Genomic DNA, 26,585 nt, shown 5'->3' with positions numbered 1-26,585 from the left:
ACACTTGTAGTTCGGTTGGTTGGTTGGTTGGCTGGCTTGCTGCTGGAGATGCATGACTTGAGCTTCGGGGAGCTTAACCAACTCGGATGCACAGCAGAACACCTTCACTATGGGTGGTTTTGATATAACTTGGCGACCAAAATATAAACCGTCTTATGCTATATTTTTCAGTTTTAGTATACGAACTTAATATTTTGTTCTCAAAAGACAAATTTTCAAGACAATCTTTTGATCATGGCCTGAAGTATAATTATGACATTTTGAAATGATGATGAGAATCATTTTGTGGTATTCAAATATTAAAAAAGCCAATAAGTTTTCATGTAGGACTTATTGGCTTTTCCAATATTTGAGTACCACAAAATGATTCATATCATCATTTTAAGTGCAAATATGTGCAACCCCTATCAGAACAAGTCATTTTTTCAGAATTTTGACTATTTGATCGCCCATAGTGGCCCCGTGCATTCGGTCAGGTGCATCAGCGGGTATATGTACCGCACATAATTGGATATCCTGTTTCCTGACAAGAAGCGTCAGAGTCAGTGGTGGCGATGACGCACACAGGAAGGGAAAGGAGAAAATGGGAAAGTGAATGATGAAATCCGAACGCCTAAAAGCCCTTCGGGCAGCAGATTTTGATAATCTTTCAATTTTGTCTTGCGTTTGAGGACTGGCTGCCCGAGTAGAATTGTAGGGGAATGTCAAAGTTTGTTCTACTGCTATTGACGTTTTGGGTCAAAAATTAAAATCATGGAAAATATATTACTAGAATTCTCATCCGAATTCTAAGATGCTTCTAATTTGAATTCTAAGAGGATTCTCATCTAGATCTTAAAAGAATTCTCATCAATATCCTGAGAGGATTCTCATCATAATCCTAATTGGGTTTTCAGTCCTAAGAGGATTCTCTTCTGAATCCAAAGAGCATTCTCTTCAGAATCACAAAAGGATTTCCTTCAAATCCAAAGAGGATTCACCCCAGAATTATGAAGGTACTCTCCTAAGAATCCTGAGAGAATTCTCCTCACAGAGAAGAGCATCCTCAGAATCTTGAGAGGATGCTCCTCAGAATCCTGAGAAGATTCTTCTTAGAATCCCGAGTGGATTCACCTCAGAATCCTGAGGGAATTCTCTTCAGAATCCTGAGAGGATTCTCCTCACAATCCTGAGAGGATTCTCCTCACAATCCTGAGAGGATTCTACTGAGAATCCTGCAAGGATTCTCCTCAGAATACTGAGAGGATTCTCCTCAGAATCCTGATAGAATTCTGCTCAGAATCCTGATAGAATTCTGCTCAGAATCCTGAGAGGAATCTCCTCAGGATCCAGAGAGGATTCTTCTCAGAATCCTGAGTGGATTCTCCTCAGAATCCTGAGAAGATTCTCCTCAGAATCCTAAGACGATTCTCCTCAGAACCCTAAGAGGATGCTGCTTTGAATCCTGTGTTTCCACGATTAGTTTTTTAGAATCTCTATGAGGCTTCTAAGAAAGTTGCCCTGAGCTTCTAAAGCAGCATCTTAGATATAAAGAAGTTTGCTATGGTTTCTACTGGGAGCTTCACAGAGAGCTTCTACGAAGTTAATCAATAAAAGCATTAGCATAGATTCAAAGATGGTTAGAAGGAATAAGATAACCGACTCCCATCTTTTCTAGGCGACATGAATAGTGCCCTGGTGAGTCAAAAGCCAACTAATATGCAACGTTCTCCTAGTGACCACCAGATGTTGAAGTGTTCGTTTATGATATTCACGCTTGAAAAAAGGTACACAACTCAAACGAGGATGTCCGATATTGCCAATCATCTCTAAATGGCATAAAATGTGGGAAAAGAAGAAAAAACAGCACATGAACATTTTTTAGTATGTATAAAAATTACTCAATTTTTGTGTTGATTCAGAAGAGCCTGATGTTATGTGAGTCGTACTCACTTCTGTGTAACATTTTTCAAGCGTGTTTGTTTTGATTTCTTCCACTTTTCGTTTTTTGATTGCACGATGATTTAAATTTAGCTGAATATAATGTTTACGTGCTTTTGACTCAACAGATGGCAGTAGTGTTACTTGAATAGCGTGTCGTCGGCAAAATGTATGGCAAAATAAAGAGTCGATCATCTTTTCCCTTTTAACCATCTTTGATAGATTCTAATGGAACTTTGCCGGTGTGTCTAGAAACATGTCTCATAGCTTCTACGGATGTGTCCAGATTATCTGCAGAAACTTCCTTGGCGTTAATAATGGAAGCATCTCAAACTTAACAAATGCTAACTATAAATTTTCACACATGATTTCTGAGCTTCTTCAGAAAGTCTTACCAACATTCTTCAGAATTTCTGCTTCACTAAAATTTAACATTAGTTAAAATTGATTACACAGAATATTGTAGAGTTTGTGAGGATTTACTACAAAACCTTCTACCGAACCAGCTCAGTGTCTTCATGAATGTGTCCAAGAACAGCTACGACAGCTTTCCAATTAGCTAGCTTTTCAGAAGTTCAGCTACGGGTCCTATTCCATATTTTCTACACTTCTGCCAGAACAATAATGAAAATCTTCGAGATAGCCTTTCAGTGAGCTTCATTTGGACTTCTACGAAATCTTGAACATATATGTAATCTGTCTTGAGAATCTACTATCTGTCTAAAGCGTCTACGAAAGCTTTGAAAACTTCGTACAAAGTCTTTATCGAATGCAATTTCTAATTTCTATGGAAGTTCCCCATAGTTTCTATGGAAGTTTTCAAAGTTTTTAGCAAGCCTTCTGCAGATGGTTTTCATACCATTCATGGAAACTCCTCATAGAGATTTAAAGAAAACATTCTGGAGCTTAACCAAGGTATAGGTCACTTTTCTTAGTTTTCATGGATACTTTTCATATACTCTCCTGGACAACGGCAAAGTTACTATGAAAGCTTTTTTGAGCATTTCCAGAAACATCCACTAAAAAGTTTAAGCGAAGCTGTATTCCAGTTTTTCCGGAAGCTTTCCTGGACTTCTACAAAAGCATCCTAAAGATGATATGGAAGCTCTTCGGAAGGTTTACCTGAAATAAAATATTATTGAGACCTATATTTTGAAAAACTTGTTTGTGCATAACTCCCTATCTCAGAAAGATTCTACGGAAGTTTTTCGATTTTGGAAGCATCTATATAAATTTCTGAGAAAGCTTCTACGGAAACTTTCTTTTGCTTGTAAGTTTCTTCTTCTTCTTCTTCTTTGTGGCGTTATGTCCCTACTGGGACAGAGCCTGCTTCTTAGCTTAGTGTTCTTATGAGCACTTCCACAGTTATTAACCGAGAGCTTACTATGCCAAAACCATTTTTGCATGCGTATATCGTGTGGCAGTTACGATGATACTTTATGCCCTGGGAAGTCGATTACATTTCCAACCTGAAAAGATCCTCGACCGGCGGGATTCGAACCCACGACCCTCAGCTTGGTCTTGCTGAATAACTGCGCATTTACCGCTACGGCTATCTGGGCCCCCTAAGTTTCTATAGCTTTTTAAAAAGCTTTCCCTTCCACTACAGTTTCTATGTAAGTTTTACTGGGCTTCTTTAGAAGCTTGGGAAAAACTTTTCTAAAATTGTCGTCGAATTTCTACAAAAGCCTTAAAAGCATCATTGTAAGCTTTGAAGAGATATTCAGAACGTGATTCTATGGAAATTTCTGAAAACAGTTTTTACGGCAGCTTTTCACAGCTTCTAACAAGTGCTCCATTAACGTTTTCCAAAGCTTTTAAGGATGCTTTACTAGCTTCTATGGAAGTATCTAAGAAAGATGACTTCCAATATTTGTTGAGAAAACTTCTTGACATAGAAAATTAAAAAAAGTGAATCGAAAATATTATTAAGTTCCAATAAATGCTTCCCATAAGTTTTGCAGAGGTTTTTGGAAGTATCAGTGAACGTTTTTTGTTTGAGCTTCCAAGCAAGCCTTGGACATTCTATAAGTTATTTTGAATCAATTATTTTTCAAGTACCTATATGTCGTACTCCAATTGACATTTTCCACTCGGGTCACCAATGCCCTTGTCTTCTTCCGTTGGATCCTCTTAATAATTGAATGCACCCTTCGCACGCAACATACTACACGGATCGAAACGAGTGTAACAAATTAATTAACATGTCATCGAAAGGCTCCCCTTCCATCCACTTTCCCCACTTCCATATATCGGGGAGAGGTTATGTAGCACGGTTGACGTGCCGTTGTTTTCTTCTTTGATGTTTCCTGGGAAAATGTTTTGCCCAAAGGGTCGTCGTGTCCTAGCACTGGCGATGATGGTAGCGGTGAGTGGCGATAATGATTAATGGGCTATTGATTAAGCTAAACCAAACCGGTGGATTTTGACGAAAGCGAACAAAGGCACTTTTCCCCGCGGTGGGATCGGAGCTTACAGGCGGCAGGAAAGGTAACTGCTGAAAATATGTTTTCCCTTGAATGTGCGCTACTAGCACAGTGGTTCGGAGGCGGGAAAAACCTCGTGCAATCAGAGTTGTTTTCTCAGAACGGTTATATTTCGTCGAGAGGAGAAAGTCTCTCATTGTTACATAAGTCCTTTTGAAAAAAGGACCTATGTTACAATGAGATATTCTCTCCTCTCTCGCTCTCTTTCGATTATAATAGTGCAATACTAAAGCTTTTGGTAGGTTTTTCACTCTCGATCGAAAGACAATGTCCTTGGCTTGCGTTTCATACAAAAATATAACGCAAAATAAGAAGTTAATGTGGTTCAGTTATTGATTTAAGAGAAAGTAAACAAAGAGAGCCTCGCAATGTTAGATAGGTCCTTTTGAAAACTTGCTCTAGATTTGTGTTGTGAATTTTGAGTGCTCCTCAGAAAAACCTAGAAATCGCCTCACTTTTGCATCACAGAGGAGTTTCTGTCATTTCTAGTTTGACCGACCGAGGTTTCGACCAACATCTGTTCTAGATCGAACCACTGTGCACCACCCGGCGAAGAGCTTTTGATGACTGAAGCCCCAAGAGGGGGAGAGAAAGAGAGAGAGAGAGAGGTTTCAAGATGATTAGTCTTAATTTAGTGGTGGAGCCTTTGGCGCGCTGGAGGCAACTCCGGCTCTCAGAAGTGTCATTCATTAGCCGGGCATCAAAAGGCGAGTGGCAGTTGTTGAGTAATTAATACAGTGCAGAATGGCGTATCGGATGGTGCGCTCCTTTCAAGAGCAGCGTTGCGGCCAATTTGGGTGGGCAGTCGGTAAGTATGAGAGGCATTACGGATCTGGTTAGAATCTTGTTATCCTGTTGTCAGTATTAGTGATAAATCCTAGGTGAAAAACTTAAGAAGATAATAGCGATTCCTATGATAAATCTATAAAACTAGAAAATTCTTCGAAATACCAATCAAAAAGTAAAGTAATCCTGAGACGATTCTGAAGCAGAATCCTAAGGAAATTTTGAAGCAGAGTCTTGAGAGGATACTGAAGAGAATGCTAAGGGGATACTGGGGAGAATCAAGAAAGAATTTTAGAAGCAGGATTCCTGTGAGGATCCTGAAGCAGAATCTTGAGAGGAATCTGAGGATTCTGAGAGCCATCTGAAGCAGAATCCTGAAAGTATTCTGAGGCTGAATTCCGATAATATTTCAAGGCAGAATCTTGATAGGATTTTGAAGCAGAATCCTGAGAGGACCTTGAAGCAGACTCCTTTAAAAATTCTTAACCAGAATCCACAGAGGATTCTGAAGCAGAATATTAAGAGGAATATGAAAAAGAATCCTGAAGCCAAATCTTGCGAGGATTCTGTAGCAGAATTCTGAGAGGATTCAGAAGCAGAATCCTGAGAGGATTCTGAGTAGAATCCTGAGTGGGTTCTGAAGCAGAATTATGAGTGGGTTCTGAAGCAGAATTATGAGTGTTTTATGAAGCAGTAACCTGAGTGGATTCTGAAGCAGAATTCTGAGAAGATTCTGAAGCAGAATCCTGAGAGGATTCTGAAGCAGAATCCTGAGAGGATTCTGAAGCAGAATCCTGAGAGGATTCTGAAGCAGAATCCTGAGAGGATTCTGAAGCAGAATCCTGAGAGGATTCTGAAGCAGAATCCTGAGAGGATTCTGAAGCAGAATCCTGAGAGGATTCTGAAGCAGAATCCTGAGAGGATTCTGAAGCAGGATCCTGAGAGGATTCTGAAGCAGAATACTGAGAGGATTCTGAAGCAGAATTCTGAGAGGATTCTGAGTAGGATCCTGAGTGGGTTCTGAAGCAGAATTATGAGTGTTTTCTGAAGCAGTAACCTGAGCAAAATCCTGAGAAGATTCTGAAGCACTATCCTGAGAGGATTCTGAAGCAGAATCCTGAAAGGATTCAGAAGCAGAATCTTGAGAGGATTCCGAAGCAGAATCCTGAGAGGATTCCGAAGCAGAATCTTGAAGCAAAATCTTAAGAGGATTATGAAAAACATTCCTGAGAGGATTCTGAAGCAGAATCCAGAGAGGATTCTGAAGCAGAATACAGAGAGGATTCAGAAGCAGAATACAGAGAGGAATCTGAAGCAGAATCCTGAGAGAATTCTGAAGCAGAGAGTATACTGAAGCAGAATCCTGAGAGGATTCCGAAGTAGAATCCCGACAGGAATCAAGAGCAGATTCCTGAGAGGATTCTGAAGCAGAATCCTGAGAGGATTCTGAAGAAGAACACTGAGAGGATTCTGAAGCAGAATCCTGAGAGAAATCTGAAGCAGAATCAAAGAGAAATCTGAAGCAGAATCCTGAGAGGATTTTACAGCAAAATGTGTCAAGATTCTGAAGCAGAATCCTGAGACAAAATTTGAAACAAAATCCTGAGAGTAATCTGAAGCAGAATCCAGAGAGGATTCGGAAGCCGAATATCAAGAAGATTCTGAAGCAGAATCCTGAGAGGACTTTAGAGCAGAATCCATAGAGGATTCTGAAGCAGAATCCTGAGAGGATTCTGAAGCAGAATCCTAAGAGGATTCTGAAGCAGGATCCTGAGAGGATTCTGAAGCAGGATCCTGAGAGGATTCTGAAGCAGGATCCTGAGAGGATTCTGAAGCAAAATTCTGAGAAGATTCTGAAGCAGAATCCTGAGAGGAATCTGACCCAGAATACTTAGAGGATACAGAAGCAGAACCCTGAAGCAAAATCTTGAGAGGATTCTGAAAAACATTCCTGAGAGGATTCTGAAGCAGAATCCTGAGAGGATTCTGTAGCAGAATCCTGAGAGGATTCAGTAGCAGAATCCAGAGAGGATTCTGTAGCAGAATCCAGAGAGGATTCTGAAGCAGAATCCTGAGAGGATTCCGAAGAAGAATCCCGACAGGAATCAAGAGCAGATTCCTGAGAGGATTCTGAAGCAGAATCCTGAGTGGATTCTGAAGAAGAACACTGAGAGGATTCTGAAGCAGAATCCTGAGAAAAATCTGAAGCAGAATCCTGAGAGGATTTTACAGTAAAATGCGTCAAGATTCTGAAGCAGAATCCTGAGAAAATATTTGAAACAAAATCCTGAGAGTATTCTGAAGCAGAATCCTGAGAGGAATCTGACCCAGAATACCGAGAGGATTCTGAAGCTGAACCCTGAAGCAAAATCTTGAGAGGATTCTGAAAAACATTCCTGAGAGGATTCTGAAGCAGAATCCTGAGAGGATTCTGTAGCAGAATCCTGAGAGGATTCTGAAGCAGAAGCCAGAGAGTATTCTGATAATCCTAGGAGTATTCCGAAGTAGAATCAAAAGCAGAATACTGAGAGGATTCTGAAGAAGAACACTGAGAGGATTCTTAAGCAGAATCCTGAGAGAAATCTGAAGCAGAATCCTGAGAGGATTTTACAGCAATATGTGTCAAGATTCTGAAGCAGAATCCTGAGAAAAAATTTGAAACAAAATCCTGAGAGTAATTTGAAGCAGAATCCAGAGAGGATTCTGAAGCAGAATACTAAGAAGATTCTGATACAGAATCCTGAGAGGACTTTGGAGCAGAATCCTTAGAGTATTCTGAAGCAGAATCCTGAGAAGATTCTGAAGCAGAATCCTGATAGGACTTTGGATTAGAAACCTGAGAGGATTCTGAAGCAGTATCCTGAGAGTATTCTGGAGCAGAATCCTGAGAAGAATTTCAATCAGAATCCTGAGAGGATTCTGGAGCATATTCCTGAGAGGATTCTAAAGCAGAATCCTGAGAGGTTTCTGAAGCAGAATCCTGAGAAAATTCTGAAATAGAATCGCGACAGAAATCAAAAGCAGATTCCAGAGAAGATTCTGAAGCAGATTCCTGCAAATGTTCTGAAGCAGAATTCTAAGAAGATTCTGCAGCAGAATCCTGAGAGGATACTGAAGCAGAATCCTGAGAGGTTTCTGAAGCAAAATTCTGAGAGGATTCAGAAGCAGAATCCTTAGAGGATTCTGAAGCAGAATACTTAGAGGATTCTGACGCAGAATCTTGAGAGGAATCTGAAGCAGAATCCTGAGAGGATTCTCAAACAGAATCCCATGAGAATTCTCAAGCAGAATCTCGAGAGGATTCTGAAGCCGAGTCTTAAGAGGATTCTGAAGCAGAATCCGGAGATGATTTTGAAACAGAATCCTGAGAGGATTCAGAAGCAGAATCCTATGAGGATTCTCAAGCAGATTCTTGATAGGATTCTGGAGCAGAATCTTGAGAGAATTCTGAAACATAATCCTGAGAGAATCCTAAAGAAGAATCCTGAGAGGATTCTGAAGCAAAATCCATAGAGGATTCTCAAGCAGATTCCTGAGAGGATTATCAAGCAGAATCTTGAGAGGATTCTAAAACAGTATTCTCAAAGTATTCTCAAGCAGAATCTTGATAGAATTTTGAAGTAGAATCCTGAAGAATTTTGAAGTAGAAACCTTAGACGATTCTGAAGCAGAATCTTGAGACGATTCTGATGCAGGATCCTGAGACGATTCTGAAGCAGAGGTTTCTGAAACAGAATCCTAGGAGAATTTCGAAGTAGAATCCTGAGAGGATTCTGCAGCAGCATCCTGAGAGGACCTTGAAGCAGAATCCTTTGAAGGTTCTCAAGCAAAATCTTGAGAGGATTCTGAAACAGATTATTGAGAGGATTATGAACCAGAAGGGGATTCTGAAGCAGCATCCTGAGAGGATTCTGAATCACAATCCTGGGAAGATTCTGAAGCAGAATCCTGAGAGGATTCTTAAGCAGATTCTAGAGATAATTCCAAAGGAAATCTTGAGAGGATTCTGAAGCAGAACTCTGAGAAAATTCTGAAGCAGAATCCTGAGAGGATTCTGAAGCAGATTCATGAGAGAATTCTAAAGCAGAATCCTGAGAGGATTCTGAGAGGATTTCAAAGCAGAATTCTGTGTGCATTCTGAAGCAGAATCCTGAGAAGATTCTGAAGCAGATTCCTGAGAAGATTCTGAAGCAGATTCCTGAGTGCATTCTGAAGCCTAACTCTGAGCGAAATCTGAAACAAAATACTGAGAGATTTCTGAAGCAAAATCCTGAAAGGATTCTGAAGCAGAATCCTTAGAGAATTCTGAGAGGATTCTTAAGCGTAATCCAAAGAGAATGCTAAAGCGGAATCCTGATAATATTTAAGCAGAATCCTGCGAGTATTCTTAAGCAGGCTCCTGATTGGATTCTAAAACAGAATCCACTGCAGCAGAATCCTGATAGAATTTTGAAGCACAATCCTAAGAGGATTCTGAAGCAGGATCCTGAGAGCATTATAAAGCAGAATCCTGAGAGAATTCTGAAGCAGATTCCTGATAGAATTTTCAAGCAGAATCTTGAGATAATTTTGTATCAGATTCCTGATAGGATTCAGAAGCAGAATCCTAAGAGGATTCAGAAGCAGAATCCTAAGAGGATTCAGAAGCAGAATCCTAAGAGGATTCAGAAACAGAAACCTAAGAGGATTCAGAAGCAGAATCCTAAGAGGATTCTGAAGCAAAATGAAATGGTATGAATCTTGTGGTAGATCTGTTCAAAACCCTTAGAGGATTTTTCATATTATCTGAGAGGATTGTAAAGAGAATTAATAACGGTGTAAAGGAGAAATCCGAGAAAATCTTGAATAGAATTATCAACAGATCTTTGAAATCATCCCGAGGAGTATTCTGGGATATTTCTAAGAATAATTTTGATTGAGCATACGATTCATTTATTTATAAATTTGAACATTGATACGTTAAACATATACAGGTCTGACCACAGTCGCGTCGTTTTTTTTTGTTTGTGAAACCCCACCCTCTCTCGAATCTTCTACGGAAGAATCGCAAATTTATTCATAGAAATGGCTTTATCTTGTTCCCTTACTGCGAAACCGTCCAACCATCCGACAGCGTCCATCTGTTACCTGTTTTTCCATTATCTTCGCACTAATAGTTTCTCGGCCACTTATGGCCGCCCTACTCCCACCACCTAACCTTCCCCTTGCAGGAGGAAAGTAGGCACTTCGGAAGACAAATAACGATAACGTCCTTTCGCAGTCCACTTGGGCGCTGCTCATGATCCTCTTTCTGGTTGGTAGGCAAAAAACGTTAACTAATCTAAATGGCACCACTGCCCGTTTCTCCTGAAGGGTGATTCTTTTGAGGGTGAAATATGGAACGGTAAGTGCGAGTATCACTCAAGGAGGATTCTGGGATCGGGAAAATCTTGTTAGCGAGTTGGGCAGGTTGGAGCTACTTGTTATTATTGAGACTATCATAAATCGAAAGTATGAAAACCCTGATTGGATAAGAGACAGTTCAGAATCTTTATTTCTACATGGCAGCTGACAGAGACCGATACATAAGACTTCCATAAATAAAGGAAGACCTTGTATCTGGCAAATGGGAAAAAACCGTTGCATCTATAACACTTTAAAATTAACGTTTGACTTACGCGTTGCATGCCGAATTAGAGGATAGAATTATATGAAAATTACACTAGATAGTGCCTGGTAACATATGGAGACCGATGCACCTATCTATATGAAGGTATCAGAAGAATTCAATGTTCATGGTAATAGAAATCGAACTAAAATCATTCAGGTAGTAATATTTCACTATATCTCTACGGTTCCAGTTTACAATGGTTGAGCTTCCTAAACATTGTAAATTTCCTATCATGGTAACAGGCAGAGACAGTGGCAATGAGATACAGTTATTTTTATGTAAGTTTTCCTTTTGGCTTTCAGTTTGCAGTTTGCAATCCAAAGTAATAATAACTATTTAAAATTGTTGGAATAAAGTAACTGAAAATAACTGGCAGAGATCGCAGCAATTGTTAACCTCTAAAGACCTTTAAATTTCAAACAAAATCCCCGAACCAAAAAGAGTAACCGAATGAACGATTAATGACAGCACTCCAACGATTCAAAATCAATCATCACTCTGAGCAAAACTCGAATCCCGAAAGCCAAAAAGTCTGCGCATCAAGCACAAACCAACAGAGGAACGCCTCGGCCATGTCCAGAAAACCGGTTTGGCAAGCATTCTCATCGTGTCGATACGATCATTTTAACCTTGCGATGTCAGTGTCTCGTGTTCTCATCTCGTCGTCGTCGACACGCGAAAGCTCGGAATCATAATTGTTATGACATTGCCATGGGGGGGGGTTTTGGGCCGCCATTGTTTGTCATCATGCGCCCATCAAAAGGTCGCCCCAATTTGTTGCCCAAATGTTTTGATTAGTCAAATTAATTGTACTGTGAGAGCGGTGAAATTTTGCTACCACAGAACGTACCCTACTGATGAAAACGGGTTCGGTTCTCGTGTTATGATCTCCCTTCTCTGCTTTTTTGAGGTTATGCAACTTCCCCTGCATACACGCGCGATATCAATTTCGTCGTCGTCGTTGGAAACAATTTTTATTTGCTTTCGCTTTGGTGGTCATTTGAATGAATGTTGCAAATTGTTGTGCGGTCGGGTTCGAAAGAGAGGTGAAAGGTGGCGAGAGGGTGAACGAGAATTTTTACGAACTCTTCTCCGGGATGGGTCCATTAAAATTATTGAAATTCCACAATCATGCCGAAGGGGAATTGAAATTGCAGATAAACTGGTTGCTCAATTGGTGCAAACAAGCGTTGCTGGAGAGGAAAACAATGTTTCAACTTGAATTTGTGAACGCATCCCAGAAAGTTTTGATAATCGCTTGATATGATGGAGTAAATAAACACGAAAGAATTCGGTAGGTCTCAGAGCTTTCTTCTGGAAGCCTTTGACGCTTTCTCTTGAAAGCTAAGGAAAAGCTATTTCAAGCTTCTAGGAGACGCTTTTCAAAGCTGGAGAAGCCTTTCCAAGCAATAAGTGAAACCTTTTTCAAGCTTCTACGAGGAGTTTTTTCCAAGCTTCTAGGAGAAGAATTTCCAAGCTTCTAGCAAAGGCTTTTTCAAACTTCTAGCAGAAGCTTTTTAAAGCTTCTAGGAGAAGCATTTTCAAATGTTCTATGAGAAGCTTTTTAAGGCCACAAAGAGAAGCATTTTAAAGCTTCTAGGAGAAACTTTTCAAGCTTTTGAGAAAAGCTTTTTCAAGCTTCCAGGAAAAGCTTTTTCAAGCTACTAAGAGATGTTGTTTCAAGCTTCTAGGATAAGCATTCTCGAGCTTTTAGGAGAAGCTTTTTCAAGCTTCCAGGAGAAGCCTTTTCAAGCTTCTAGGAAAAGCATTTTCAAGCTTTTAGGAGAAGCTTTTTTCAAGCTTCCAGGAGAAGCTTTTTGGAAAAGCTATTTTAAGCTGCATGAAGAAGCTTTGTCTAGCTTTTAGGAGAAGCTTTTCCAAGCTTCTAGGAGAAGCTTTTCCAAGTTTCCAGGAGAAGCTTTTTCAAGCTTCCAGGAGAAGCTTTTTCAAGTTTCCACGGGAAGCCTTTTCAAGCTTCCAGGAGAAGCTTTTTCAAGCTTCCAGGAGAAGCCTTTTCACGCTTCTAGGAGAAGCTTTTTAAAGCTTCTGGGAGAAGCTTTTTCAAGCTTCTGGGATAAGCTTTTTTCACGCTTCTAGGATAAGCCTTTTCAAGCTTTTCCAAGCTTCTAGGAGAAGCTTTTCCAAGCTTCTAGGAGAAGCCTTTCCAAGCTTCTAGGAGAAGCTTTTGGAGCAGATTGTACAAGCTTCATGAAGAAGCTTTTTCAAGCTTCTAGCTTCTAGAAGAAGCTTCTTCAAGCTTCTAGGAGCAGCTTTTTGAAGCTTCTTGAAGATGCTTTTTCAAGCTTCCAAGAGAAGCTTTGTCAGTCTCCCAGGAGAAGTTTTTTTAAGCCTCCAGGAGAAGCTTTTTCAAAATTCTATGAGAAGCTTTTTCAAGCTTCTAGGATAAGCCTAGCATAGCCTAGCATTTTGAAGCTTCCAGGAGAAGATTTTTCAAGCTTCTAAGAGAAGCTTTTTCAAGCTTCTAGGAAAAGCTTTTAGGAAAAGCTTTTTCAAGCATCTACTCTAAGGAGAAGCTTTTTTAACCTTTCAGGAGCTTCGCCTAGAAGATTTGAAAAACTTCTCCTAGAAGCTTCAATATGCTTCTCCTTTAAAAAAGCTTTTCCTAGAAGCTTGAAAAAGCTTCTCTATGAAGCTTGAAAAAGCTTCTCTATGAAGCTTGAAAAAGCTTCTCTATGAAGCTTGAAAAAGCTTCTCTATGAAGCTTGAAAAAGCTTTTCCAATAAGCTTCTCATAGAAGCTTGAAAATTCTTCTTCTAAAAGCATTTCCAAGCTTCTTATAGAAGCTTGGAAATGCTTCACCTAGAAGCTTGAAAAGGCTTATCCTAGAAGTTCGAAAAAGCTTCTAGGAGAAGCTTTACCAAGCCTCTGAGAAGCCTTTTCAAGTTTCTAGGAGAAGCCTTTCCAAGCATCTAGGAGAAGCCAAAGCAAAGGAAAAGCTATTTCAAAATTCTAGAAGAAGCTTTTTTATAGTTCCGGGAAAAGCCTTTTCACGCTTCTAGGAGATGCTTTTATAGCTTTTCAAGCTTCAAGGAAAAGCTTTTTCAAGCTTCTGGGAGAAGCTTTTTCAAGCTTTTAGGAGAAGATTTTTCTTGCTTCCAGGAGAACCTCTTTCAAGCTTCCGGGAGAAGCTTTTTCACGCTTCTGGGAAAAGCTTTATCAAACTTTTAAGATAAGCTTTCTCAAGCTTCTTGGAGAAGCATTTTCACGCTTCGTAGAGAAGCTTTTACACGATTCTAGGAGAAGCTTTCTCAAGATTCTACAAGAAGCTTTTTCCAGCTTCAAGGAGAAGCTTTTTCACGCTTCTAGGAGGAGGTTTTTCAACTTATAAGAGAAGCTTATTCAAGCTTCTAGGAGAAGTATTTTAAACTTCCGGGAAAAGCCTTTTCGCGGTTCTAGGAGAAGCTATTTCAAGCTTCTGGGAGAAGCCTTTCCAAGCTACTGGGAGAAGCCTTTCCAAGATACTGGGAGAAGCCTTTCCAAGCTTCTAAGAGAAGCTTTTTCAAGCCACTGGAAGAAGCTTTTTAAGCTTCCAGGAGACGCTTTTTCAAGCTTCTGGGACAAGCTTTTTCAAGCTTCTAGGAGAAACTTTTTCACGCTTCTAAGAGAAGCTTTTTAAAGCTTCTAGGAGAAGCATTTATAAGTTTCTAGGCGTAGCATTTTTAAGTTTCTAGAAGAAGCATTTTCATGCTTCTAAGAGAAGCTTTATCAAACTTCTAAACTTGCGGAAAAGATTTTTCACGATTCTAGGAGAAGCTATTTCAATCTTCTAAGAGAAGCTTTTTCAAGCCTCGAGGAAAAGCTTTTTTAGCTTCCAGGAGACGCTTTTCCAAGCTTCTTGGAATGCTTCTTAACGCTTCTAGGAGAATTCTTTTTTAGCTTCTGGGAAAAGATTTTTCAAGTTTTTGAGAGAAGCTTTTTCCAGCTTCTAGAAGAAGCTTTGTCAAGCTTCTAGAAGAAGCTTTGTCAAGCTTCTAGAAGAAGCTTTGTCAAGCTTCTAGAAGAAGCTTTGTCAAGCTTCTAGAAGAAACTTTGTCAAGCTTCTAGGAAAAGCTTTTTTAAACTTCCAAGAAAAGCCTTTACTTGCTTCTAGGAGAAGCTATTTCAAGCTTCTAGAAGAAGTTTTTCATGCTTCTAGGAGAAGCTTTTTCAAGCGTCTAGGAAGCTTTTTCAAGCTCTTTCAAGCTTCCGGGAGAAGTTTTTCATGCTTCTGGGAACAGCTTTTTCAAACTTTAAGAGAAGCTTTCTCAAGCTTCTTTGAGAAGCTTTTTCACGCTTCTTCGAGAAGCTTTTTCAAGCTTCTTGGAAAAGCTTTTTCACGCTTCTAGGAGAAGCTTTTTCAAGATTCGACAAGAATCTTTTTCCAGCTTCTAGTAGAAGCTTTTTCACGCTTCTAGGAGGACCTTTTTCAAATTCTAGGAGAAGCTTATTCAAGCTTCTAGGAGAAGCTTTTTTAAACTTCCGGGAAAAGCCTTCTCAAGCTTCTGCGAGGAGCTTTTTCAAGCATCTAGAAGAAGCTTTGTCAAGCTTCTAGGAGAAGCTTTTTTAAACTTCAGGGAAAAGCCTTTTCACGCTTCTAGGAAAAGCTATTTCAAGCTTCTAGGAGATTTTTTTCAAGCTTCTAGGAGAAGCATTTATAAGCTTCTATGCGAAGCATTTTTAAGATTCTAGAAGAAGTTTGTTCAAGCTTCTTCGAGCAACTTTAGAAGTTTCTAGGAGAAGCTTTTTCAAGCTTCTAGAAGAAGCTTTATCAAGCTTCTAGAAGAAGATTTTTCTTGCTTCTAGGAGAAGCTCTTTCAAGCTTATAGGAGAACCTCTTTCAAGCTTCCGGGAGAAGCTTTTTCACGCTTCTGGGAAAAGCTTTATCAAACTTTTAAGATAAGCTTTCTTGCTTCTTGGAGAAGCATTTTCACGCTTCGTAGAGAAGCTTTGTCAAGCTTCTAGGAGAAGCTTTGTCAAGCTTTTAGGAGAAGCTTTTTTAAACTTCAGGGAAAAGCCTTTTCACGCTTCTAGGAAAAGCTATTTCAAGCTTCTAGGAGAAGCTTTTTCAAGCTTCTAGGAGAAGCGTTTATAAGCTTCTATGCGAAGCATTTTTAAGATTCTAGAAGAAGTTTGTTCAAGCTTCTTCGAGCAGCTTTTCAAGTTTCTAAGAAAAGCTTTTTCAAGCTTCTAGAAGAAGCTTTATCAAGCTTCTAGAAGAAGATTTTTCTTGCTTCTAGGAGAAGCTTTTTCAAGCTTATAGGAGAAGCTTTTTCAAGCTTATAGGAGAAGCTCTTTCAAAACTTCCGGGAGAAGCTTGAACAAACTTTTAAGATAAGCTTTCTCAAGCTTCTTGAAGAAGCATTTTCACGCTTCGTAGAGAAGCTTTTTCACGATTCCAGGAGAAGCTTTTTCAAGATTCTACAAGAAGCTTTTTCCGACTTCTAGGAGAAGCTTTTTCACGCTTATAGGAGGAGCTTTTTCAACTTCTAGGAGAAGCCTGCCTATTCAAGCTTCTAGAAGAAGCTTTTTTAAACTTCCTGGAAAAGCCTTTTCGCGCTTCTAAGAGAAGCTATTTCAAGCTTCTGGGAGAAGCCTTTCCAAGCTACTGGGAGAAGCCTTTCCAAGCTTCGAAGAGAAGCTTTTTCAAGCCTCTGGAAGAAGCTTTTTAAGCTTCCAGGAGAAGCTTTTTCAAGCTTCTGGGACAAGCTTTTGCAAGCTTCTAGGAGAAACTTTTTCACGCTTCTAAGAGAAGCTTTTCAAAACTTCTAGGAAAAGCATTTATAAGTTTCTTGGCGTAGAATTTTTAAGATTCTAGAAGAAGCATTATTAAGCTTCTAAGAGAAGCTTTATCAAACTTCCGGGAAAAGCTTTTTCACGCTTCTAAGAGAAGCTATTTCAATCTTCTAAGAAAAGCTTTTTCAAGCCTCTGGGAAAAGCTTTTTTAGCTTCCAGGGGACGCTTTTCCAAGCTTCTTGGAAAAGCTTCTTCACGCTTCTAGGAGAAGTCTTGTTTAGCTTCTGGGAGAAGATTTTTCAAGCATTCAAGAGAAGCTTTTTCCAGCTTCTAGAAGAAGCTTTATCAAGCTTCTAGAAGAAGCTTTGTCAAGCTTCTAGGAGAAGCTTTTTTGAACTTCCAAGAAAAGCCTTTACTTGCTTCTAGGAGAAGCTATTTCAAGCTTCTAAGAGAAGCCTTTCAAGCTTCCGGGAGAAGCTTTTTCATGCTTCTGGGAAAAGCTTTTTCAAACTTTAAGAGAAGTTTTCTCAAGCTTCTTGGAGAAGCATTTTCACGCTTCAAGGAAAAGTTTTTCACGCTTCTAGGAGAAGCTTTTTCAAGATTCGACAAGAATCTTTTTCCAGCTCCTAGTAGAAGCTTTTTAACGCTTCTTGGAGGACCTTTTTCAAATTCTAGGAGAAGCTTATTCAAGCTTCTAGGAGAAGCTTTTTTAAACTTCCGGGAAAAGCCTTTTCAAGCATCTAGAAGAAGCTTTGTCCAGCTTCTAGGAGAAGCTTTGTCAAGCTTCTAGGAGAAGCTTTTTTAAACTTCAGGGAAAAGCCTTTTCACACTTCAAGGGAAAGCTATTTCAAGCTTCTAGGAGAAGCTTTTTCAAGCTTCTAGAATAAGCTTTTTCAAGCTTCTAGGAGAAGCATTTATAAGCTTCTAGGAGAAGCATTTATAAGCTTCTATGCGAAGCATTTTTAAGATTCTAGAAAAAGTTTTTTCAAGCTTCTTCGAGCAGCTTTTCAAGTTTCTAGGAGAAACCATTTCAAGCTTCTAGGAGAAACCTTTGAAAGCTTCTAGGAGAAGCATTTCCAAGCTTCTAAAAGAAGCCTTTCCAAGCTTCTAAAAAGGCTTCTAGGAGAAGTTAAGTCAAACTTCCGGGAAAAGCTTTTTCACGCTTCTAGGAGAAGCCTTTCCAAGCTTCTAGGAGAAGCCTTTCCAAGTTTCTAGGAGAAGCCTTCCCAAGTTTGTTGGAGGAGCCTTCCCAAGTTTCTAGGAAAAGCCTTTGAAAGCTTCTAGGAGAAGCCTTTGAAAGCTTCTAGGAGAAGCATTTCCAAGCTTCTTAAAGAAGCCTTTCCAAGCTTCTAAAAGAAGCCTTTCCAAGCTTCTAGGAGAAGCCTTTCCAAGCTTCTAGGAGAAGCCTTTCCAAGCTTCTAGGAAAAGCCTTTCCAAGCTTCTAGGAGAAGCCTTTCCAAGCTTCTTAGAGAAGCCTTTCCAAGCTTCTTGTGGGAAGCCTTTCCAAGCTTCTAGGAGAAGCCTTTCCAAGCTTCCAGGAAAAGCCTTTCCAAGCTTTTAGGAGTAGCCTTTCCAAGCTTCTAGGAGAAGCTATTCCAAGCTTCTAGGAGAAGCCATTCCAAGCTTCTAGGAGAAGCCTTTCCAAGCTTCTAGGAGAAGCTTTTCTAAGCTTCTAGGAGAAGCTTTTCCAAGCTTCAATGAAAAACTTTTCCAAGCATCTAGGAGAAGCTTTTCCAAGGTTCTAGGAGAAGCTTTTCCAAGTTTCTAGGAAAAGCTTTGCCAATCTTCTAGGAGAAGCCCTTCCAAGCTTCTAGAAGAAGCTTTTCCAAGCTTGTTAGAGAAGCTTTTCCAAGCTTCTAGGAGAAGCTCTTGCAAACTTCTAGGAGAAGCTCTTCCAATTTTTAAGGAGCAACTTTTCCATGCATCCAGGAGACGCTCTTCCATTTCCAAGCTTCTATGAAAAGCTTTTTCAAGCTTCTAAGAGAAGCTTTTCCAAGCTTCTAAGAGAAGCTTTTCCAAGCTTCTAAGAGAAGCTTTTCCAAGCTTCTAAGAGAAGCTTTTCCAAGCTTCTAAGAGAAGCTTTTTCAAGCTTCTTAGAGAAGCTGTTCCAAGCTTCTAAGAGAAGCTGTTCCAAGCTTCTAAGAGAAGCTGTTTCAAGCTTCTAAGAGAAGCTGTTCCAAGCTTCTAAGAGAAGCTGTTCCAAGCCTTAAGAGAAGCTGTTCCAAGCTTCTAAGAAAAGCTGTTCCAAGCTTCTAAGAAAATCTGTTCCAAGCTTCTAAGAGAAGCTGTTCCAAGCTTCTAAGAGAAGCTGTTCCAAGCTTCTAAGAGAATCTGTTCCAAGCTTCTAGGAAAAGCGCTTCCAAGCTTCTAGGAGATGCTCTTCCAAGCTTCTAACAGAAGCTCTACCAAGCTTCTAAGAAAAGCTCTTTCAAACTTCTATGAGAATATTTTCCAAGCTTTCAGGAGAATATCTTCCAAGCATCTAGCAGAAAATCATCCAAGCTTCTAGGAGAAGCTTTCCCAAGCTCATAGGAGAAGCTTTTCCAAGCTTCTAGGAGAAGCTTCTTCAAGCTTCTAGGAGAAGCCTTTCCAAGCTTCTTGGAGAAGCCTTTCCAAGCTGCTAGGAGAAGGTTTTCCAAACATATTGGAGAAGCTTTTCAAAGTTTTTAACAAAACCTCTCCCAAGCTTCTAGAAAAAGCTTTTCCAAGCTTCTAGGAACAGCTCATCCATGCTTCTAGGAAAAACTTTTCCAAGCTTCAAGGAGAAGCCTTTCCAAGCTTCTAGGAAAAGCCTTTCCAAGCTTTTAGGAGAAACCTATGCTAGCATCTAATAGAAGTTCTACTAACTTCCAGAAGAACCTTTCATTGGTTTCTGGTGAAATGTCAGGAGAATCTTTGCTAATAATCTAATAGAAGGTTTATCTAGCAGCAAAATAAATGCTTTGAAAGCATCTTTTAAGCTTTTTACGCTTGCGGTACACGCTTTTTAAACTTCAATGCTTATGAAGAAAAGCAAGCTCTTCTGGACCAACTATCAGACTTTTGTTTCTACTTTTTTGAAGAGAATATAAGTTACTTTATTTTAGAGAGTAGAGACACTGAGATAAGCTTTTCCAAACCAAGATGAAGCGCTAATAAACTTTTTTAAGCATATGAATGGAGCTTGTCCAAAAATACACAGAGTAGCTTTTCAGAAGGATTTTCATGCTTCTGGGTCTCGTTTTTCCTAGCATTTGAGAAAACATGTTGCTAGTCTATGAGAATATTTTTTTCAAGCTACTGAAAAAAGCTACAATAAATTTTGTGGAGAAGCTTTTGTAGGCTTTTTTGAGAAGCTATTGCAAGCACTCCGGAGAAGCTTTTGCAAGCTTCTTGGAGAAGCATTGGGAGCTCTTAGAATGAGCTTTAGATAGCTTCTTGGAATAGCATGTGAAAGCTCCTTGAAAAAGAATTTTTCAGCTTCTCATAGACTTTATTTTTTGGAGAAGTTTTTAAAAGCTTCTCGAAAATGCATTAGGAAGATTTATGTAGAAAATTTGTAGGAGTAGCATTCCGAAGTAGTGCATTAAAACAAAATTGTATCACAATTATATTTATTTTGATAGAAACGGTTTATTATACAATTATAACAGAAAACGTTACAAATGTTGTTTTAAATTTGTTTTAGTCAATACCGTAAAATCGGGTGTAATTGATCAGAAGGGTGAAATTGATCATCGTATCACACGATTTTATTTATTCGTAATGGAGCACAAATATCAATGTAAGCTGCAGTAAATGAACGTTGCTTGTCGTAACTATTGTAGAATTGTGTGTTGTGAAGTTTTTTGCATTAAAGAATGTTTATTACTATGAAAATAACGTAAAATTTCAAAATTTTGCACAGTGCAGTATTGACAAACAGCTATGAACTTCTAGTTTTAAACAAGGATTTGAACATGGTATAAAACTAAAAGTTTGTGAGGATGCTTGAGATATATCCCCAAACCAGATTTCATCACTAAAACTCGTACCAATTAGCTCATATGGTTGAAATAATTGAATTTCTGTTAGATATCATTGAATTCCTTAGGAAATTGCATACATTTAGGCGTTTTCCGCGTAATTCTTGAAATTTAACTATTCGTTATTTATGTAAATATTGCATTGTTAAGAATTTCACAAGCATATTCGGATTCAGGGAGCTCAAATTTATCATATAGAGTTGTTTTAGAAACTAACAATAATGGCATTGACAAGTGATCAATTTCACCCCGAAATGAGATCCTCTGATTTTTTATTTTAAAGGTATTTGATAAAACTAAAATGACATTTGTTAGAAAATTTCGGTACATAAGTCGATGAGGCTCACCTTCGTACTTGTTTTCCTGCATTTAGTTGTTTGGCATTGTTAACATTATAGAAAACAGACTAGAAAAACCGTGGAAAATGATCAATTACACCCGAAATTACGGTACATACATACTAACAGAGTTTATTCTCAAAGAATCTAAGAGCATTTGCTCATACATCATTTTGTTTAACATAGAGGAAACATGCTATACTTAAACGTGCTAACTAAGTAACAAACTCTTACAAATATGTTGTAATCCACTGCTCGGGTTTGCAAGCTTTTGAAACAAGCTTTCGCAAGTTTCTTGAAAGATGCTCATGCAAGTATCCTGGAAAAGCTTTTTCAAGCATTTTGGAATAAATTTTGAAAAATTTGAGGACAAGAGTTTGCAATCCTTGTATGAGAAGCATTTTTTGGAGATACGTTTTCATGTTTTTGAAGAATAATTACGATTTTTTTGGAGAAGCTTTTGTAATTTTTTTTTTGGAGAAGCATTAACACGCTTTTCTGAGAAGGTTCTTTGAAAAGCGCTAGTAAGCTTTCTCGAGAAGCTTATGCAAGCTTCTTAAAAATGCATTTGCTTATACGAAAAGTATTTTAAGCTTTTTCTAGAAGCATTTCTATGCTTCTTGGGGAAGCATTCATCATTTTATTTTAAACAAATGATTTTTTTAGTAGTGTGATCTAGGAATCTGATTCAAACGCCTTCAAAAACTTATCAATTACTCAAAACGTTATTTCTGTATTCTGCCGGTAGCTACAATACGATTTCCTACTGTATCCATTCCTGACTCTTCTTTTGCTTCTATTATAACTTAATGCATCCGCCCTTACGTCCCTCCAGTCCACAAACAAACCGTCAGAATGGAACCCCCTTCCGAATAGCTCACACGTTCAACTCTTTTGCCATTGACCGGAATATTATTAACACTACCGAACGGCAATGACGACTCCCAGTGCGGCACACCAATACTTGCGCGAATTTCTCTCTCGGCTCGGGGTCCAGTCGAACCACTTGATCCATTCGCTACGCTACCGGTTTTCTGACCGCCGCAGCAGCCGCCGGCCGGCCTCATGCGCGCTTCTTCGCTCAAGAATCACTCATTCGTGATTGAGTCAGCACCGCCGCCGCCTTTACCTCGCGGCCCATGCTCTCGGTCATCCGACAGAGTCTGTGTCTATGTGCTAGATACCGCACTCCATCACGCTTCGATGATTTAACACCCATACCGGAGCAGAGCTCGCACATGAAGCTAGGTGCGATACGAGTGAGCTAAAGTGACTTAAACGAATGGCTTCTGTTCGGCATTCGCTTGACTGAGAACGAGACACTCACGAGAGAGTACACGAGTGAGAACGAGCTGAATCGAGAGTGAGTGAACACGTTCAGTGGAGGCACTCTCTCTCTCTCGTTCGTCATCGCGAAACGAGAGAGAATGAAGGAACGCGGATAATCGAATTTTCAAGGTTAACTCACCGGTGAGCTGCGCGCGTAGCGCAGACAATTGTAAGGTTTCCTCAATCTCTCCGCGCGCGCTCACTCTCTCTTTCTCGGTTGCTTTTGTTTTACGACGACGACATTCCCGATTCTCGTCGTTTCTTCTGGGCCGAATACAGCTAATCTAAGTCAATTGTGGGGGCGTCGACGCGGCGGGTGTCAAGCAATCGATTGGCTTATCTTGAGCTTAGTAGCCGACTTAGTCGGCTTACCGAGAGCTCAGCTAACAGAATGTGATTTACGATGAGTGTGTCGCTCCGACTAGAGACCGGCCGTTGACTTCCATACAAGCATTATTCCAAGCGTTCGGTCGCGATCGGCTTAATGGTTTTTCGAAAACAGTCAGCGGTCGGCAACGCACATGGAATAAATTGGCTAATTTGAGGAGGATCTTTTTCGCGATTAGGAATAGGAACTCGCGCCTCGTGGAGTGAATGAATCCGTAGGAGGTCGGACCGCAATCCATGCTTTTGAACCATGTGAAGCTAATGGCTAATGGAGTTCGAAATGGGCAACAATTGACGTGATTTTGCACTGAAGAAGTTTCCTGCCGCTAAATTAGGGGGGTAATTTTCGCCTGAAACTGGTTCGGAAGGTCACCGGTTTGGAGGATTTGAGCTAATGGGGAAATTCCAGAACGGTCGAACAATTGTTGATGGTTGGATCTCTTGGGAGACTTTTAAAGATAATTAAATCATAACGATCTGTACACGTGTTCGTAATTAACAACAAAAATAAATCAGTAGGACTGTTTCGGACGGATCTGTTGCAGATTTTCCCAAAAAATCTAAATCAAATACGAACTGAAATCTGTTTTAGATTCCAACTGAACTATAGCTCTTAAATTCAAATTGGAATTTGTCTCAGATAACCATTGAAATGTGACTTGGATTCCAACTGTAGTCTGTCTTCGGTTCAAACCAGAATCTGATTTAAATTACAACTGGAATCTTCACGGAGATAAATTTTAATGGTTTTTTTGATGACCGTACGATTCGTAGTTGCTACCAGAATAACCGAAATTGCACAAGGAATCAACATACGAAACTTGGGAGTAGCTTACCATCTTCAGTGTACAATTTCGAGAACTCCAAACATTAAAAAGTCAATAACGGGGCCGGCGACTAAGATCGTCATCGGGGAGGGGAGGAATGTTAGTGTGACATCCAGTGTTACAGAAGACCGAGTATACCTCTGCATCTGGGATTTAGAATCTACATAATCTGGGTTAACTTTGGTAAGTTATTCTTCTGAACAAAATATATGTCGACACCTCTGGTGACGAACTATTCAAAGATTATAGACATTTACGTGTGATAAGTGTTGGATTCATGGAACATGATTTAAAATAGTCTTCTATCAGTCTACACGTCGAATTTTTTTTTTCTTCAAATTATTAAAACAGAAGAAGAGGCATGTCTCCTTCAATATGTGTAAGGATGAGGGTACATATATTTCACTCATTTATAATAGAAGCATGAAACGAGCTCACCAAATGATAATCCCTCGTCGACTGGGCAGCCCTAAATCACTTAAATTTCGTCATCAACACGACTGACGCATACGGGCTATTTGATTAATACGCGCTGCTTAGGCTTTACGCAGCATTCAAGTATATTTTTTTAAAGAAAATTTAGCCTAAATTGAGTAATTGAGCTAAATGGAAGTTTTTTTCTCAGATTCCGATTAAGTTTTGTTAAACATTTCTAGAAAAAGCTTTTCCAAGCTCTTAGTAGAAACTTTTTGAAGCTTCTCTAAGTACACTACCCGTCATAAATACGGACTCACTGAAATAAGTATTGCAACACTCAGCTGAATAATGAATCACCCCCAAAAAGTTTAGCATCACCTCAAAACAGGTTAATTCACATTGCTATATCTCGAGATTCTTACGACTTGCAAAGAAGCGATCTTCAGCAAAGTTGTTCAGGGGACATCCGGAAAGCGAACAGTTTAGTTCGCGATTTTTATGCTAGGTGGCGCTAGTGAGCATGTAAAATTGAGCATTTTGAATTAGTTCTAGCTTGTGATCCATAAGAGATAGAAAGTTCGGGTCTTCAGCAAAGTTGCTCAGGGGTTATTAGATATTGTTTATATCAAATGAAAATATTATATTTACATATAAGCATGTTTATATCTCACAAATAATTATTTATCATGGTCTAATTGCTTATCAAAGTGAATCCTGTGACCCAACGATCCTCTCCATTAACAAACAAACCTCCCAGTAACCTTTGTGGAGATGCAGAGGCAAACACGGTATCCAAATAGCAAAGGTTACACACTAACATTCCTTCCCCCAATCCCGTTATTGACCCTGTATAAATAGAAGCACTGAATTATCCACACTGAAGAAGATTATGGCCAATCCCAGCCGAACTTCTAGTTGATTCTTTGTGCATTTTCACTGACTTCGGTCAATCACGGAATAGCAACTATTGATATGTGTAGTCAGTCTGAGCTAAGCTAAGAAATGTGATAAAGATTTTTGCAGATATCTGATAAAGATTTCCTCAGAAATCTGATGATTTTTGCAGAAATCTGCAAGAGATTGCCTCAGAAATCTGCAAAAGGTTTCCTCAGAAATCTGGAGAAGATTTCTTCATAAATTTGAAGAAAATTTCCTCAGAAATCTGAAGAAGATTTCCTCAAAAATCTAAAGAAGATTTCCTCAGAAATCTGAAGATGTTTTCAAAAATCTGGAGATTTCCTCAGAAATCCAAAGAAGATTTTTTCAGAAATCTGAAGAAGATTTCCTCACAAACCTGAAGAAGATTTTCTCAGAAATCTGAAAAAGATTTCCTTGGAAATCTGAAGAAGATTTCCTCAGAAATCTGTAGAAGATATCCTCAGAAATATGAAGATTTTGTCAGGAAACTGAAAAAGATTTCTTCTGAAATCTGGAGAAGATTTCTTCAGAAATCTGGAGAAGATTTCCTCAGAAATCTGAAGAAGATTTCCTCAGAAATCTGAAGAAGATTTCCTCAGAAATCTGTAAGATTTCCTCAGAAATCTGCAAAAGATTTCCTCAGAAATCTTAAAAAAATTTTCTCAAAAATCTGAAAAAGATTTCCTCAGAAATCTGAAGAAGATTTCTTCATAAATCTGGAGAAGATTTCCTCAGAAATCTGTAGAAAATTTTGTCGGTAATTTAAATAAATGTTTGTTTGAAATTTGAAGAAGATATTTAGAGGAATGTGGAGATTGTATCTTAGTATTAAGTCTGTACAAAATTTCAAAACAAAATATCTTCAGAAATTATAAGCTGATGTTAGTTCTTGTGCAAATTCATGATAAAAATTCAAAAAAACCTTTTCTTAGAAACCCATAATCCTTGCTTTCTTCAAATTAAATACACAAAAAGCGATCCAGCATCATCATCAAGCTTGTCAGAAACACAATTAGCCCCACAGCAAATTGAAGATTGAATGGAGTATTTTGATTTAGACCGCATATGGGCACCCGTACACTCATTACCCAGACTTCTTCATATCTACGTACCTTCGCAAAAAAAATGCACCTCAGGCGCACAATTTAAGTTTAACATTTGGAAAGCTCCCATAAATGAAATCCTGAATTGGGTTTTAAACTTTGTGACCGATTTCAGTTGAATCCAAAGGGTGAATCATAGTCCGATTGTGAGTTTTCCATTTGGAAACATCCACATGAACCTCCAGATTTCCACTGAAGGATAAAATAATCTTCTAAGAAAAAAAAAACAAAAGACCCGCATTTCCCTCTGTCATCTGCACACTTCGAGAGACTTGCTTCTCTAGATCTTGTAACCGACGACGACTTGCCGCGAAGTTTGCTCGGCTGACATTTTGCAACAGTGAACTGACACAATCGCCAAAGGGGACAACCTTGCAATTTGAATCCATATCCTTCGTCGTCTTCATCATCATCATGATTTTGCCATCGCCGCCGAATGACAGTTGGATAATTTCTTCTGCGTTGCAATTTTCTTGGCTTCAGCCCTCGAAAATCTTTGTCGGTGAATGTGGGAAGATAAACAAATCGGTAGAAACTGTGTAACCGCCAAGGAGTTGCCGCATAAGACGATATGGGAGTTTATATTTTTTATAACCTTTTTTTCCGGGGGTCATTACAGTATGGCCTTTAAAAATGCGAAAACCATCATATTCAGTGTTGGTAGACCCACACTGAAATCTTAATCAA

The 26,585-nt window shown here is 39.2% G+C and overlaps 1 protein-coding gene across 9 annotated transcripts in view; it reads right to left on the bottom strand.

The window, feature by feature from the left end:
* The window catches only part of LOC5578520 (polypyrimidine tract-binding protein 2), a 1,002,030-nt gene that overhangs the window by 593,420 nt on the left and 382,025 nt on the right, over positions 1-26,585 (bottom strand). The window lies entirely within an intron of this gene.

Source organism: Aedes aegypti, chromosome 1, assembly GCF_002204515.2.
Source record: "Aedes aegypti strain LVP_AGWG chromosome 1, AaegL5.0 Primary Assembly, whole genome shotgun sequence".
Lineage (NCBI taxonomy): Eukaryota > Metazoa > Arthropoda > Insecta > Diptera > Culicidae > Aedes > Aedes aegypti.
Note: the sequence above shows the minus strand (reverse complement) of the source record. Positions and strands in the feature narration are given on the sequence as shown.